Source organism: Cetorhinus maximus, chromosome 15 (assembly GCF_964194155.1).
Source record: "Cetorhinus maximus chromosome 15, sCetMax3.hap1.1, whole genome shotgun sequence".
In the NCBI taxonomy this organism is placed as follows: Eukaryota; Metazoa; Chordata; class Chondrichthyes; order Lamniformes; family Cetorhinidae; genus Cetorhinus; species Cetorhinus maximus.
This window is the reverse complement of record NC_135893.1, coordinates 77,252,001-77,261,175: the sequence shown is the minus strand read 5'-3', so window position 1 is coordinate 77,261,175 and position 9,175 is coordinate 77,252,001. Positions and strand designations below refer to the sequence as shown.

Here is a 9,175-nt window from a genome sequence, read left to right as displayed (position 1 = left end):
ATCAATTAGCTCCAGTGTTTCTCTACAACAGTGACCTCTCCGTTCCCGGTGGGCACCGCGGGGACTGGGGTGTTTTGTTGACCCCTTTAATCACATTTTGGTTTGATGTTTGTAAGGTTCCTTTAAAGTTTTTCCTTGATTTTACAGCTGACCTGACTTAGGGGCTGTGCTTGATTTACCCCTTATTTTGTTAATTTAGTTTATTGTTTTAACTCTGAAAGAGTTACAACAGTGACCTCCTCACAGAGTGGAGATGTGCTTTGGCAGGTGCAAGGTGGCCGAATGTGGTCCACTGACCCTGAGCCAATTGGGACTACGTATCCCAGAGTGCCGAGCGGGGCGCATGCGCATACCGGCAGTCGCTGCATTTCAGACGGCGGTCACCGCGAAAATTCATCGCTATCGAGAAGCGGGAGAGGCGAAAATAAATACCGCCTAACGGAACCGCACTCCAAGTCCAACGTGCCCGGAGCCCCGAAGATCTCCTGAGGTCTGTCAGCGATTTAGACGTGGAGTGCTGTGGAGGGTTCGCCAATCTGGATTATCGCAAGGTATCGCTCATCACTCCGCAGCCAGCCCGTGCAGGCCGCGTGGTTGCCATGGTTCCCGTCCCCCTCCCCACGGTTGCATCTTTAAATGTGCTTCCCCACCTGCCCTTCACCCCTTCCGAACTGTGCCCGGGGAGGGACAGAGAACGTCTTCAGTCACGCACCCCCCCCCCCCCAATACATGACAGGGGTGTTTGGGGGATCTGTTGTTCTAAATTGCATTTAAACTCCACCTCACTAACCAACCTCCCCACCTGAGCTGCAGCTACCTGCTGAACCTCTTTTTAAACAATAATTCTACATACATTACAATTACTGGTGAAGTTTTTAAAAAAAAATCAAATGCTCAAATCTGAACGAGAAACATTATGTCACTATTGGGAAATGCTTCCCGCTGTTCTGAAATTGAATGTCCCTTTGACAGTGACATCACAACTCAGTCGTTTTCGATTAAATATTCTGCCATCCATTTCCAAGCATTTTTCAGGTGTTCTGAGAGTTTGTGTAATGTTATTTTACTTTAACAAGGATTTCCAATTGTCCAGCGACAATTCAGAATTGCACTCAATTGTTAAATAAAGTAATATGCTAAACTCACAAGCAACCCTGGGATTTGCCAGTTTTAGCTAGCCTAAACTCCTCAAAAGTTGGAATTTGCCAGTTTTAACAAACTATCAGTTTGTTGTGTGAAAAGCATGCATCAGTCATGGTGTACTATGTGTATATAATCAAGAGATAAAAATGGACTGTAAGAACGGTCACTGATCTTATGGTGCAATGGCAGTTGGACAATCTTCGGTTTTAATGTGTTTAATGTAGTTTCCTCTGAAATTCTCCAGCAAAGGACACAGTTCAAGGGAAATTAGGGATTGGCAGCAACTGCTGGCCTTGTCATCAACAGCTATGTCCCATGAAAGAATTAAAGATTAATTAACCAAGTTGAAAATAAAATAGTATGAAAAAAAGTGGATCTTGCTATTTTGACATCCATTTACCTGTTTTGGGGTTGTGAGTTCTGAATTTTGGATATTATAAGTCACTTGTACTTTCAGATATATAAAGTATTTCCATTGCATTGTAAAAGTGCTGACAGTAACAGTCCTGTGGCTTCATACTTGCAGGACTGCAATCTGCATGTTAAAAATTAATCACTTTTAAGCACATTTAATATTAATTCACTCAAGTCTGATCATTTCCCTGAAAGAATTAAGTGCCATTTTGCCTTCCAAGAAAAGAATCAGCTAGATTTTAGTTATCTGCTGTGTCATTATGCCAACTCTTAAAGACCCATATAAATCATATTTTCTATATGCTGCAGTGTGTTTACAAATGTAAAGTGAAATTATTTAATACTGATCATTATCACCAGGATGATTCATCGACAAAGATAGGATGTGCCTCTATTATGGTTTTTTTTTAGCCCTGTACAAATTGTGCTGTTGTCGGAACTTTGCAATCCTTGATCTGAACATCACAAGTAACTCAGCCTCCCATGTATGGTGTCCGTAACAAGTTGTCCCTACAGTCTGTACTATTATCATGTCTTTGTTCACAGCTTCATCTGTCGAGCAATCCTGGAATCCTCTGGCTGGCAATTTGTTTCTGATTTTCACACTTCTTCCAACCCCCGCGCAGCTTCCTTGAATTATGTTCTATTCTAATGACACCAGCGTCTTCAATTGTCAGATTAACTTCTTATCTTTTAAGATTTGCACTGAATCATGAAATGTTACAGCATAAAAATTGGTCACTTGACCCATCAAGTCCTTCCTTCTCCCTATGTGGAGCCTAGGTCTAGTCCCACTCTTCTGCTTGTACTTCATTTTCTTAATCCCCTTCTGTGTTTTAATGTGTTACTTATGTAAATCTTTCATTCATTTAATGATATTGCGTACACATCTGCTTATCATTTTTAATGTGATAGAAAAATAGAAACCACTACTTTCAAAGTATTCTACTTGTTACAAGTGGTGCCTTTTTCACTCTGCTACAGGTGGCCGCAAACATAGGATGGAATTTTTGGCCCCTGCCGGCAGTGGGATTTGTGGAAGGCAGGGGCACTTAATTTGGCGTGATTGAAAAAATCACTTTCCTGCTGGCAGAAAATTAGTTTGGAATTTTGTTCTCCCAACTTTGACAGGGTAAAGGTAGATTGAGTTTCCTGACAAACAATGTTGGGAACTCCATTTGCATTCATTGGCATCTCATGCATGCTAATTAAAAGGCCACCTCACTGGAATTAAGTTCGTCCTCCTAAATTCTCACTGGCAGTGAACTTAATTTGAACGTTCAGTTTTACAACTGTATATAAGTGGCGTGAGCTTCACCTCTTCCATGACTTTGAGGTCAGTAGATGTTGCTTTCTCCTTCTTGGGGACCTCACCTAGCTTCAGTCAAGTGCTGGTAGCAAACACTGCATCAAGGCTGGAAGCAGGAGGCACGTGAAGGGTGGAGCCGGGGGAGAGGAATGGTGATATTAGGTGGATCTAGCACAATGGGGGGGGAGGAGAAATTAACAGGGAGGGTAGAAGGCAGTGGAGCAAGTTTGAAAGGTGATGTGCGCCATTTCTCCAGTCTGACCTTGACCAGTTAGTAAGATCCCTTGAAGTGGGAGGAGGGTCTTTTCGGGTGGGTGGAGCTCAAGGTCAGCACAAGTGGCCAGCGAAAGGGATGTCCTAATAATTATGAGACAACTTGATGTTGATCATGCTTAATTGTTCTCCTCTCTACTGTGAAGCCTGGATTGGAGCAGGTTTGTTCCCAACTCATGGAACTCATAACATTGAGATCCCAGCAAGGTGTGGAACTGCCGTTCACCCTGTGCCATTTGTCATCGGGTGCAGTCAGAAGTAATGATGAAGGGAGGAATGGAGGTGGATGCCTCCAAAGGACACAGCTGCTGGATGGCAGCCAGCTTGTGACTCCAAACCTCCATCCTCCCAGGTGAATGGCCTTGGCTGACACATGCTGCTAAGGCAATGGTCTCACTATAGAGTCTCAAGGGTAGTGGAGACAAGTGGAATAGTGTCAGAGGGAGGCTTCTTGCATATGGTTCTCATCATCCTGGTCACAGGATTGTCTCCATATGCAGACATGCATGAACAGGAGGAATATCCATCTGTGGTCCTCCAGGATGTCCTTACCTTGAAGAGGTGGGGTGGGGTTGCCATGACTAGATGGAGGCGAGGCAAAGGGCTTAATCCTGGCCTGCTGGCTTTGAGATGGAGGGAAACCAGTAAAGGACGTGCTCTCTCAAGGTATCACTTCAATTCATTCACACATCCACTGAGGCATCGATGATGCAGGCTGCAGACAACCCTGCCTTTGTCTTGGCTCTCATCCAAATGAAGAGAAAGAGGTCTCATTGCTGTTTGGCACAGAGCTATGAGGAGCGAGAGTAGGAATTGGGTTCTCTAGAAGGTCAAGATGCCGGCGAGCATGGACCACTGCAAAGGAGAGCATTGGTCCAACAATGGGTGTATCGGCAAAGGTGCTCTTAACTAGAGATGAGTGAAGGCAATGCCAGAGGCACCCTCATATGTCCCAGGGTGTGATTGCTCTGATCTGCCAGCTTCCCCAGCACGAGCTGCAGCTGCAAGGACTCTGTAGGTGTAATGTGGAGCGCCTGGCCTGCGTTGATTGAGTGTCTGATTGGGTGCCTTTTAAATATGTCGCTGGGTCAAAGTCCTGGGACTCCCTTCCTAACAGCACTGTGTGTGTACCTACACCACGTGGACTGCGGTGGTTCAAGAAGGCAGCTCACCATCACCTTGTCAAGAGCAACTAGGGATGGGCAAAAAATGCTGGCCCAGCCAGCGATGCCTACATTCCATAATCGAACAAAAAAAAAAACAGTATATTTACATACACTGATAGATGACTGGAAGTGCTGAAATGTGATATTTACAACATGAAAAGTCTAACCACGGTGAACCCATTAGTGCTCTAGACAAGATGCCTTGGAGGAGGTGGAGGCAGGCTGTTCACTTCTCATTCCAAATAGCAGTGGGGAGTGTGGCGGCCGGCCTCGTCATGCAAGCACATGTTTGGGACTTCCTTCAGAGTACGGCCTCTGCATCTTGCATGGGCAGTCATGGTCACTGGCACAAGTTGGGCAGACAAGGGCTTTGGTGAAGGGGCCGGTGAGGTGGAAGATGATGAGGGTACTGAGATCTCCTGGGGCAGAATTTTCTGCCTGTCGGGCGGGTGGGCCCGACTCAATCTCCGGCGGGCGCAAAGCCGATCCCCACCAGCGAAGCGGGCTGCACCACCATTTTATGTGGGCGGGCTAATTAAGGCCCGCCCAGCGTGACATCCAGAGAGTGTGCTCTTTCACGCATGTGCATGAAAGAGCGCACATCTCCCTGAGGCTAATTGCTGCCTCGGGGAGATCGCCTGGACTTTGAAAAATGTTAAAAAAAGAAAAAAAATCCCTAACATGTCACATGAGTTGGGACATGTTCATAATTTACACAATAACTTTATTAAAATTTTTAAAACCCTGCATGAAACTTCATCCCGCCGCTGGATGAGGTTTCATGTTTTCTCTATTTGCCGCCGGGGCTCCTGGCCTGCCCACCAACCTTAAGGTTGGACGGGCAGGTCCTTTAATTGTCTAAATGATCCTGTCAATGGCCTGAATTGGCTATCGACAGGTTGGCGGGCCTGCAGCTGATTTTGCTGTGCCCCCGCCTTCCCGAAAATTTAAATGGGGCGGGGTGACGTCGGGGGTTCCGCCCGACGTCATCCTGCGTCATTTTACGTGTCGGCAAGCGGGCCCCGGCCCCTGCTCGCCAACAGCAAAATTCCGCCCCTGGTTACCTTCATCCTCCTCAGCTCATTCCACAACCCTGGGTTGGCCTTCAGGTGGGGCTGTTGGGATTAGTTGCTGGTGCGCAGCAGTCGTCCATTCTAACAACCGCTGTGCCAACAACGTAACTGCCCTGTTAAGGATACCCACCCCTCACCTATTCTATTAATGTCAGCACTCATACTCTGACCGGCTAATCCAGGCTACTGAGGGAGACTTGCACTCTTTCCTGGCCAGGATGCTGCTCTTGCATCCACTCTTGAGTGTTGCTGCTTGTGTCTGTCCATGACAGTGGCCAATCTCTCATGGTCAGAGTTCAAGCAGTTGAGTCCCTTGGGCAATGTTGGACTCATGACGGCGATGAATTCCTCCTTTCACAGACCTAGAGCTCCTGCTGCCTCAAGGAACTCTGCCAGATGTCCACACATCTGCTGTTGAGTGTCTAAATATTGTGCCCCAAAAGATGACTCCTGAGGCTCCACATTCCTGTCCACTGGAGCATCATTCTGAATTCTCTGAGGGGGACTGTGCACAGGTGTCTCTGACGCTGATACCACACCAGTGTGAAGGTGGTGGTGACTTTCACCCTGTGCCACCGACTCTACAGGTGTGCTACATCCCTCCAAAGTGCTGGCATCTGAGTTGGCAGAGTGTGATCTAGCATGATGTGATGCTGTCTCCTCAGACATCTCCTCTTCTCCTGATGCCCGAGGGATGATCTAGCCTGGTGGTGGGAGTGGGGAGTGGAGGTGGTGGTGGAGAGTGAAGGTGGTGGGGGTGCAGAGTTGGGACCTGTGTGAGACACAAAAGTAATTATTTAGATATAGCCCTTCTCATTGTGAAAGCACGCTTTGATGCATGCCATTGTACTTAACCATGCTTGCGCTGCCTGTATGATGCCACCCCATCCTAGCACTCCTCATTCCAATATACCCTTGTGCTCAGTGAACTGACCTCATGACCACCACCATAGCCACCACGTTCCAGGGTGATTTTAACACCACCTTTAGCATCTGCTACCAGCAATTCACCATCAGACAAGTCAGCTAGTGAGGCACCCTGCAATTTCCATGGCCGTCTGTTCAACTGAGCGAATTGTTCTTGGACAGGCTGAGCCACCCCAGCTCGGGCCATCTCCTTTGCATTCTTCACCCTTTTCAACTGCAGTGAAAACATGATTTCATGTTAGCCTGGTATATAGTGCATGCAGCGGTATGTCTCTTCACTCTCTCTGTGCCTGTTCACATCTGCCCTGTGTACACATACCTTTGCTTCAGCATTGAGGATTGTAAGTGCCTGGTCTTGCACCTTAGCTGAAGCATACAGATGCCATCCTTCCCTTGGACCTCTGTAGATAAGCCAAGCTACCCACCTTGCTGGAATGCAGCAAGTAATTGGGCAGAATTCTCCATCCTGCCTGCGGTGGGTTTTGTGGCGGACAGGAGCAGAGAATCCAGTGGGAGGCAAAAAAACGGAAACCCACTGTCTAAAAAGCAGCTCGCAATTCTCCTGACAATGTTTTCATGCCGGGTTGGTTATCCCGCCGACTAGTGGTGCGAACGCCATTTGCATTCATTAGCATGTCATGAATGCCCATTAAAACAGCTGCTCACCCGAACTTGCCACACTCCAATCTTCCAGCGGGAAATCACGTCGGTGTCAAACCCGTTTGAAAAGGTGTGGCGTGCGCAAGTTGATCCTCAGTTCGCTGGTAGCTTTGCGGTGAGTGGAACATACCTGCCATAGAGCTGTGCCGGTCTTGTTGGGATTGTAGGGTTGGACTGCTCCTCTTTGCTTTCATTATTCCAAGGAGCACCAACTGTGCAGGCTTCATGCAGGCCTCCACTTTCAGAGACTAGCAGTTCTACCAGGGATGGGCTGTGAGGGTTCGGGCTGTGAGGGGTCAGGCTGAGAAACACATGGGGGTCAACGGGGAGGGAAGGCTGTGGAATGGCAGTCGGGGAAGGGCAAACATGAGGGGGGCCTTTCTGGACTTGCCCTCTAGCCTCTTTTTGCCGCTGTAGTGAGCAGGAATCTGCTTAGAAAGAAAGGAGGAAGACCTCCTTGCGATGAAAGCCACTTAAAGCCAATGGCTTCATTAGCACTGTTCAAGAGCTACTCAGAACTCAGTGGCTTCACATCATAGTCATGGCATCTCAAGTGTGACACATTGGAATGTAGAATTTGGGAATGCAGGCAATAGTGAAGGAGGCACAACTGTATCATATATGGCATTCCATCAATGAAGGCCTGTCACGTGTTTATCAGATGTAACACTCCTAAAGGGACAAAGGGCATCCATGCAATGACCATGAGCAACTGGTCATTAATATGCCACATCATTAATTAAGGAAATAATTAACATAAATTAGCAAATTAAAATAAATTAATAAATACTGTAGTAAAAGTTTCATATAAAGTTTAAGGTATATCAGTGTAGCTCGGCCATGTGGAATGTGCATCTTGCAGGATGTGGGAAGTCGCGCAGGTGACTCCATCTGCAGGAAGTGTCACCAGCTGCAGAAACATGAGCTCTGAGTTGCGGAGCATGAGCGGCAGCTGGAGTCACTTTGCATCCGCAAGGCTGAGGATTACGTGGAAAGCACATTTAGAGATGTGGTCACACCGCAGCTAAGTAGTACACATGCAGAGAGGGAATGGGTGACCACCAGAGTATCTAAGAGAAACAGGCAGGTAGTGCAGGAACCCCCTGAAGCTATCTTGCTCTCTAACCGCTTTTCCATTTTGGATACTGGTGAGCGAGATGGTTCCTCAGAGGACTGTAGCAAGAGCCAAGTCCGTGGCTCAGCTGCATGGGTGGGGGGGAGGAGGAGGGAAAGTGGAAGTGCTATAGTAGTAGGGGATTTCATTGTTAAGGGAGCAGACAGGCATTTCTGTGGCTGTAGACTAGGAATGTTATGTTGCCTCCCTGGTGCCAGGGTCAAGAATGCCTGAGTGGCTGCAGGACATTCTTTTGGGGGATGGTGAACAGCCAGAGCTCGTGGTCCACATTGGTCCCAATAACATGGGTAGGAAAAGGGATGGGGTCCTGAAAGCAGATTTTAGGGAATTAGGAAGGGAATTGAAGAACAGCGCCTCAAGAGCAGTAATCTCAGGATTACTCTAGTTGCCATGTGCTAGTGAGCATGAGAATAGGAAGATTTGAGTAGTTCAGCGCATGGCTGGGGGAATGGGGTAGGAGGGAGGGCTTTAGATTTCTGAGGGATTGGGATCGGTTATGGGGCAGGTGAGAGCTGTACAAGGAGGATGGGTTACACCTTAACAGGACTAGGACTAATGTGCTTGCAGGGACATTTGCTAGTTTGGGAGGGTTTAAACCAGATTGGCAGGGGGATGGGAATCGGAGGGGAAATTCAGAGTGCAGAGGAGAAAAACTGGCAGTGGGAAGTAGTGAGGTATAAACTGATGAGGATATATCAGAGAGCAGTATCAAGATAAATAGAACACTTGGAGCATTAGTAACTCATTAGATGGGGTCAGAATAAGGGAGGAAAAGTGAAAAAACCTAAATCAGGGCTAATGTGCATGTATGTGAATGCACGGAGTGGGGTTAATAAGAATGGCGAACTGCAGGCACAGGTTGTCAAATGGAATTATGATATTGCTGTAACAGAGACCTGACTCAAAGAAGGGCAGGGCTGGGCATTCAATAATCCTGGTACAAGGTGTTTAAGAGAGACAGGAAGGAAGAAAAGGGAGGTGGGAGTAGCAATATTGATTAAAGATAGCATTACAGTACCTGGGAGTGAGGATGTTCCAGAGGGGTCAAGAGTGGAATGTCTCTGGCAAGAGGTAA

The 9,175-nt window shown here is 47.4% G+C and overlaps 1 protein-coding gene across 1 annotated transcript in view; it reads left to right on the top strand.

Annotated features, from left to right (window-relative positions):
- The first annotated feature begins 329 nt into the window (after nucleotides 1-329).
- The window catches only part of pemt (phosphatidylethanolamine N-methyltransferase), a 143,699-nt gene continuing 134,853 nt past the window's right edge, over nucleotides 330-9,175 (top strand). The window contains exon 1 of the mRNA XM_078558691.1: nucleotides 330-551. The gene's annotated coding sequence lies outside the window, so the exon portion shown is untranslated. The remainder of the gene's footprint in view (nucleotides 552-9,175) is intronic.